The following is an 8,894-nucleotide window of genomic DNA, read 5'->3' as shown; positions in this document are numbered from 1 at the left end:
TCTTCTTTTGCTAGTCAACAACCACCACCACACTAAATCATCATCAAGTCTTAATGCTATTTTTTTTTTTTTTTTTTGAGAAGATCAAACCCATCACCACCACATCGAACCCATAACCACGGTTAACTATCATCACCAAACTATTATGTTTATATCCGCCTTATTTCGAACACCCATATCACCATGATCTTCCATCAAACACCACTCTCCTCACCACCTTCGGTTCAGTCACTTATCACCAACAAGTCTTTCGTCTACCGCTATCTTCATAAACCATGAAGGAACTATTGGTAACTCCTTTATATTTATATTTCTAGTTCACTCGAAAACCACCAAGTACACTAACCCCTGCTGAATCATCAAGGATTATTGCTACAACCCTTCATGAAACCTACAACAACTTCTCCTATATTTCCTGTTTGTTTATTCGACGTATGGGCTGCAAATCCTTTTTGTTTCATGCTTCAACGACGGCCATCAATAGATGATGATTTATTTATTATTATTATTTATTTTTTTTTGTCGACACTTGCCCAAATAAAATAACCCCACTTATTAAAGGAGTTGAGCAGTTGCTTACTTAATTACGTTCGAAATAACTTTAAACATCATCATCGAATTTTTATTAGTGATCCCCACTTGTAGTCGTTTTATCAAACAATTATTAAATCACAATATGGAGCTTACTCCCAATTAATCAATATCGACAGTCCATCTACTCCATTTCATGCGGACCAATGAATTGAAAAAGGGATTACATCGTGGCCGACATTTTTAGATGATGGTGATCTTTCTATTGCGTGGTGGACCGAAGGAAAAGAAAAAAAAAAAAGGAAACCCAACCATATTTTTGTTGTTGATATATTCATAATATTACACAATATTAAAAATATGGGATTTTTGATGAGCATATGTTCCCATTTTTTTTATGTTGCCGCTAGTCTGCCTTTTTACTTATGTTCAAGTGTGATATACAATGATGATGGTATAATATAAAGCAAGATGATTAGGTTGCCTACCTTTCCTTTTTCCATCCGATTTAAAAAGAAGAAGTGGGTGATGAAGACCCCACTCATAAACTAAAAATGTTACGGAGTATTTGTTATTCTTTTTCGTTGGGCCAAAATGATGAAAGTGATGATAAAGATACAAGGAACGGGATATCGTGGGATGATGACAAGTCACGATGTCAAATTCTGGTTTTTATTTTTTCCTCCAGCGAATAACAGGAAGTGGAAACATCAATCTATCATGGGCTTTTATTTATTTAATTATGGGTTAAAGGGGTTACTAAGTTCTTGGGCCGAATTGTATGATGTTGCCAAAATTTACTGATGGGCCGTGACCCAAGTATTAGTTGGGCCGTATTTTACTCTGAAGTTGGGCTGAGACAGATAGAACAGATATTACGAAATAAATCAGATAAATAAGATTGGAGGAGTGGTTAAGAGTGTTATCGGGTTAACGGGAGGTCGCGAGTTTGAGCCTGGGCACGGGCATTTTTTTTAAGAAAAGTGTTAGAAGGTAGTTTTCTATATTATTATTATTATTACTATTATTTTTATCATTACCAATATTATTTTTAGTATTATTATAATTAGAATTTTAACAAACGAATGATTTTTATATAAAAATATAATTTTACATATATCATAACTATACTAATATTACATATTGATTTAAATAAAATGTTATTATTATAACATGTCAACTAAATTACATATAATAGATAAACATATTCTAATATAATCATATATATAAGAATATTGATTATTTATCTAAAAAATAAATAAATATAAAATAGTTATAATTAAACTATTTATTAATATAACATACAAATTATTAAGTATATTAATATTAATATATATATAACTTGTTTAATTGTTATTATACGTGTTAATATATATACTTGATATAGATTCGTGAATCTGAGGTCAACCCTGCACTTGTTCAGTACCGTCATATGCATAATTACTACAAAATACAGTATGGTGAGTTTCATTTGCTCCCTTTTTAAATGCTTTTGCAATATATATTTTTGGGACTGAGAATACATGCGCTGTTTTATAAATGTTTTACGAAATAGACACAAGTAATCGAAGCTACATTATATGGTTGAATTATCGAAATCGAATATGCCCCTTTTATTAAGTCTGGTAATCTAAGAATTAGGGAACAGACACCCTAATTGGCGCGAACTCTAAAGATAGATCTTTTGGGTCCAACAAACCCCATCCAAAGTACCGGATGCTTTAGTACTTCGAAATTTATATCATGTCCGAAGGAGGATCCCGGAATGATGGGGATATTCTTATATACATATTGTGAATGTCGGTTACCAGGTGTTCAATCCATATGAATGATATTTTTGTCTCTATGCATGGGACGTATGTTTATGAGAAATGGAAATATGAAATCTTGTGGTCTATTAAAAATTATGAAATGATTATTTATGCTAAACTAATGAACTCACCAACCTTTTGGTTGACACTTGAAAGCATGTTTATTCTCAGGTACGAAAGAAATCTTCCGCTGTGCATTTGATCATTTTAAAGATATTACTTGGAGTCATTCATGACATATTTTAAAAGACGTTGCATTCGAGTCGTTGAGTTTATCAAGATCATTATTAAGTCAATTATTGTTGGATATATTATGAAATGGTATGCATGTCTGTCAACTTTAGATGAAATGAAAGATTTTCTTTTCAAAACAAATGCAATGTTTGTAAAATGTATCATATAGAGGTCAAGTACCTCGCGATGAAATCAACTATTGTGAATCGTTTATAATTGATATGGACTTCGTCCGGATGGATTAGGACGGGTCCTTTCAGTTGGTATCAGAGCGGAGGTCTTAGCGAACCAGGTCTTGCATTAGTGTGTCTAACTGATAGTCGATTAGATACATTAGTGTGTCTGGACTTCGACCGTGTCTGCATGTCAAAAGTTTTGCTTATCATTTCGTGTCGAAAATTACCTGCTTATCATTCTTAGAGAATCACTTGCTTATCATTCTTAGTCTAGACACGTTTTACTGCATTGACTGGATGAATAGTGTATAGATAAAATTCATATCTTAACGTATCTGCTACTTCATATCTTAGCGTATCTGTTACTGTAACTTTGCCTGACATATTCCGTAGATTCCTCCATAACTTATGGGATTTTAGTATTATATATGCATATGTAAATTATGTATTGCAGGGTACTAATCTACATCTTATACTCTATTTCTTATCGAAAATCCTTCATCTGATTGTACGAGATGAATCCCTCAACCAGTTCGAGTCCCTCAGATTTCGATAGCTATTCCGACATGGATATTCACCTAAGCTCCGAAAGCGGTGTCACCAGAATGAATCAATCAATCAGCCATCCCCAATTCATCTGATCTACCAACCAAATTACCCTCTTGGCGGTGAACCTGAAGCAATTACCGGCGAACCTATCCGAAACACCATTTTCAGTCTCATTTCCTGGGTAGCTCGAAAAGATTATATTCAATCCACAATTCTGAACCTTATTCATCCGCTCGTTCAGACCGACAATCATCCTGGAGTAATAAGTAAACAAACTTCGCACTCGAAAAATAAATTTGGAGAATATGGTGCAAAATGTACCAGCTTCAGCAACATCATCGGCACCAACAGTACCATCAGTAACAGCACCAGTACCATCAACAATCCATGCCTCAACATCTCATTCTGTACCTCGAGTATAATCATCGTTCTACGTATCGTTCTACATCGATTATCTTCGTTCTTCATGACGATTAAGTAATCTCTAATTGTTTTAGAGATTATGTATTCTAATTCTAACGGTAAATCAAATGAGTTTAATATCATATTAACTCAATGAATCTATGATTACATCTGAAGAAAATATATATGTATATATGTTTTCATAAAGACTGTAATTAAAAATTCTTTCGTACAAACTGTTAATGTTGAAAGTATTTTAACGGGTAGGTAATACCCGAGGAATATTCAGATTTCACATTAATAAGTATACTGTACATTTTTCCAAATCTGATTCAATAGTCATTTACGATCCTATTTACAACCACCGATATACGTATCCGTTCACCACAGAATAACCATTTTCATTCAATTTCATATTTGGATTTTGATCTATCAGAATCTAACAAATGGCATAATGAAGAAAACACTGGACAAAATAAAACTTGTTAGAAACAAACAAATTAACTACGAGAAAAATATTGTTAAGAATCCACGCTAACTGTTCCTAGCTAATTGTTCCTAGCTAACTGATTACATTTTATTTATCGCAATTTATTTATCGCAAATTACATTCTCGCAATTTTACTTATCGTCATTTAATTTCTGTTATTTATTTTTACGCACTTTAAATATCGGGACACGTATACAAGGTTTTGACATATCATATCGACGCATCTATATATATTATTTGGAATAATCATAGACACTCTATATGCAGTAATGCGGGAGTTAGCTATACAGGGTTGAGGTTGATTCTACAATAATATATATAGTTTGAGTTGTGATCGAGTCTGAGACGTATACGGGTCACGAAACGTATTAATTAATTCGAATATTATATATTAAACTATATATGAATTATTGGACTGTTAACTGTGGACTATCGACTGTGAACTAATAACATTGGACAATTAAAATGAATTAAAATATTGATTATAACCTATGAAACTAAACATTCTTCAAGTTTTCCACTTGTTATCTTAAACTTCATTTGTATCTCGACGATTACCATCTGCGTTCAAATCTTTCATGATTCTTGAAACCTCTCAATTAAGAAACAACTGAGAAGATGAACCAACCGCACTTCATATATGGAAGAAAAGATTGACGCATATAGTTATGCACCTGAAAACTCCTGGATCCTAAGTAAAAGTTTAACACGTGTCTATGTTAGCTCCTTTGGCATTGTTATTACCGAAAATAACATTGCAACTCTCTTTCAAATTAGCCAATTTTATCACAGCTTCAGCAAATCAACTTTAACTCCCATTCGAATTAGCCTTATTATAACCTCGATATATAAGTTTTCTTGTAGTCATCGTTACCGGAGAACCATTTATATTTCACCACATTAGCAGTAAAATTACCAGTAACTTCAATGAATTTGGACTTTCCGAAAAATCATTATATTCATTGAAACCCCATCTTGTATTCATTTATACCCTGTAACAATAATTGCCATACCAATTACCGGGAATCAGCAATCAGTATTTCGAATCTCGTAGAATTCCTACATCAATAGTTATATGTATACATACAACAATTATCTCCTAGAATTACGATCTTCAATTCTGAAATTTTGAAAAGGCACCCAGTTTACGAATCGATACTCTGAATGTTGAAAAAGCTGAATGAGGCAGCAGAAACTGTAGACAACTGTAAATGACCTTAGTCGTCAGAAATTTGATAATAAAGAATAATATGTTGGAAAAGCTCCGAAACGTTGGAGCTGGAAAATAGATAGAGTTAACCATGAAGGAGACCAAGGACAAATACAAGGACCATACCCTATATTCAAAGAATCCAGATAATTTTGGATCCGTTGAAATCTTTAGAGAATATCTTACTCCGAAGTCATGTTAAAATCTTGCGGAAAAATCTTCTCCATCAACCATCGAACTTAGAAATTCCAAAATATCATCATCAATATCTTCGATATTTCTGAGGATATTTTCATAAATATTCTCGTTCGAAATTATATACCTCTTCGTGCTTCCTATGTATCATTATATTGGAAACATTCAATAGAAAATTTAGTACCAAAAAGTAGATTATGCGAAACTATGAAGAAAGCCGTGGACAAATCACAAAGAATAAGTTTCACTTCAAAGAATTCAAATGATTCAATGTCTGCTAAAGTCTTTAGTGAATATCTTGCTCCTTACTCTAAACCCTTGCAGACAATAGTTTCTATCATCCTCTGATCTTAGATATTCCGAGATATTATCGTATCTTTCATTATAAACATCCTCCATATTTCTGGAGAATTTTTATAATTATTCTTATCTGAAATCATTAATCTCTTCGTGCTATCAGTATTATATCATATAGAAACCGTTAGTTTCTATATTCTATAAACTTTCGAGCTTAAAATATGAATGTTATTGAAGTAATGCTGGGGAACTGATGCATGAGTTAGTATAATATAATGACACTTGATCAACGTGATTATATTACAGTAAGTCATGCTGAGTTTCTAATGGGACGTGATGATTCACAGATCCTAACGTCATCACGTGCCATGTTACAAAACTCTTTCATTCTACTTAACTTCTGAACATATCAAGAAAATATATTCTTGATAGTTCTATTCTCAGTGATTCTGGAAAATTGACAAATCAAATCGTGTGATTTCGTTCTTCTTGCTTAGAACATTATAATCATTCGAAACTCTATATCTACAAATTCTGAACCATTATTCGCTTGACTTGAAGTCGGGAAGAGAAAAATAAAAGCATGGAGCTTTGAAATATAAGGGAGAATATAAAGCCCGATAACAACGCATAAATTACAAACCGTGTATATCAATATTTATCGCAATGTAAAGACACGAGAGTATGATAAACACAATAACCCCAAGGTAATAGTAGAAATGAATAGATTCCTCCGGCAGTAAATTGAAAAGAATAAGGGCAGATACAATAGTTAGGAAAATATCAAGAATCAGAACTGGATGGGGCATTTCCACAATATTTTGGAAGCAGGAATAGAGGAAGAAAATATAGGAATGGTGAAAATATTGGAACGGAAGAGTTTAATTTATAATGAAAATATCAGACAGAGTAATCGAAGCAGATCACCGTATTGAATTATAGAGATCTTAAATTCTTTATTCGCCGAAGAATCAAATCTTGTAGATTTCGAAAATTTTCTTTAGATCACTTGAATTCCGGAATTCAACAAAGACAACGTCAAAAGTTAAGACGCACCTTATTTTCTGAATTCAACCATGACTAATCAAAAGTTATGATAAAGCTTGTCTTTCTCAATTTACTCTTTTGTAATGACTTCACTCACCCGCTTCGAGTAATCGAATCATATTATCCGCATTACTCTATGGTAATGAAATTCTATTTTATCGACTCATATTCGTCATGAAAACATTTTTATTGTTAGTCATGACGACCTCACTTAAATTTCGGGACGAAATTTCTTTAACGGGTAGGTACTGTGATGACCCGGGAATTTCCGACCAAATTTAAACTTAATCTTTATATGATTTTGACACGACAAGAAAAGTCTGTTAGGTTGAGCCTCAAGAATTTTGAACTGTTTCATATATGCAGTTGACTTTCGACCGTTCTCGATGATTCACGAACAATTAATTGTATATAGTTATGTGTATATGTAAATATATATAAATGGAAATTGGGAAAAAAATAATTTGAAACATTATAAGTTGTTGTATTTAAAATTAATTATGTAAAATAAAATAAAAATAAGATATTATAATATAATAATTATTATTTAAAGCATAACTATATATAAATAAAGTATAATAAAAATAAATAATAAATGATTGTAATACTTGTTGGACATTTCAATTATCATTTAGAGAAGTTAAATTCAAACTTATGTAATTTTTAAAAATAAAAGGTGATCCGAAAATAAGTTATATAAATTATAGGCTTATTAAAAGTATATTTACGATCTAATTATTTAATTTTAACACTTTTTATATTTTACCCATAAATGAGAGGGACAGTTGATGTAATTTTTATTTAATAATTTAAGGATCGAATTTTATACCATAATGATCAAAATAAATAAATATAGTTAATTTAAAAATATGAGATTTTTCTGAAAGACTTTTATCCGCCACTAATTATCAACGGGATACAAAATTGTAATACTGTCGACATATATTAACCTTTTACTCTTATAACACGTTTTATGATATTAGAAATATTATTATATTTGATTACTATTATTGATTGATTTATTTTCAATCTATTATTACAATGACTGATTAAAAAGGAGGGACAGTTGTTATTCATCTTATCATGCGTGAATTCAATTATGCATAAAGATTCACTGTTTTTGTTTTTCATCTTACATTCTAACTAATAATAGTTTAACACATTATATCAACAACTTGAAAGGAGTATCCTATCTATCTTTTTGAATGTGATTACACTACGAAAAACTGAAACCAACAAATTACTTCTCTTCTTCTTTTGCTAGTCAACAACCACCACCACACTAAATCATCATCAAGTCTTAATGCTATTTTTTTTTTGAGAAGATCAAACCCATCACCACCACATCGAACCCATAACCACGGTTAACTATCATCACCAAACTATTATGTTTATATCCGCCTTATTTCGAACACCCATATCACCATGATCTTCCACCAAACACCACTCTCCTCACCACCTTCGGTTCAGTCACTTATCACCAACAAGTCTTTCGTCTACTGCTACTCGCCGTCTTCATAAACCATGAAGGAACTATTGGTAACTCCTTTATATTTATATTTCTAGTTCACTCGAAAACCACCAAGTACACTAACCCCTGCTGCATCATCAAGGATTATTGCTACAACCCTTCATGAAACCTACAACAACTTCTCCTATTATTCCTGTTTATTTATTCGACGTATGGGCTGCAAATCCTTTTTGTTTCATGATTCAACGACGGCCATCAATAGATGATGATTTATTTATTATTATTATTATTTTTTTTTGTCGACACTTGCCCAAATAAAATAACCCCACTTATTAAAGGAGTTGAGCAGTTGCTTACTTGATTACGTTCGAAATAACTTTAAACATCATCATCGAATTTTTATTAGTGATCCCCACTTGTAGTCGTTTTATCAAACAATTATTAAATCACAATATGGAGCTTACTCCCAATTAATCAATAT

The sequence above is a fragment of the Rutidosis leptorrhynchoides genome, chromosome 2 (assembly GCF_046630445.1).
Source record: "Rutidosis leptorrhynchoides isolate AG116_Rl617_1_P2 chromosome 2, CSIRO_AGI_Rlap_v1, whole genome shotgun sequence".
Taxonomy (NCBI): domain Eukaryota; kingdom Viridiplantae; phylum Streptophyta; class Magnoliopsida; order Asterales; family Asteraceae; genus Rutidosis; species Rutidosis leptorrhynchoides.
The sequence above is the reverse complement of the archived record's forward strand: the minus strand, read 5'-3'. Positions refer to the sequence as shown.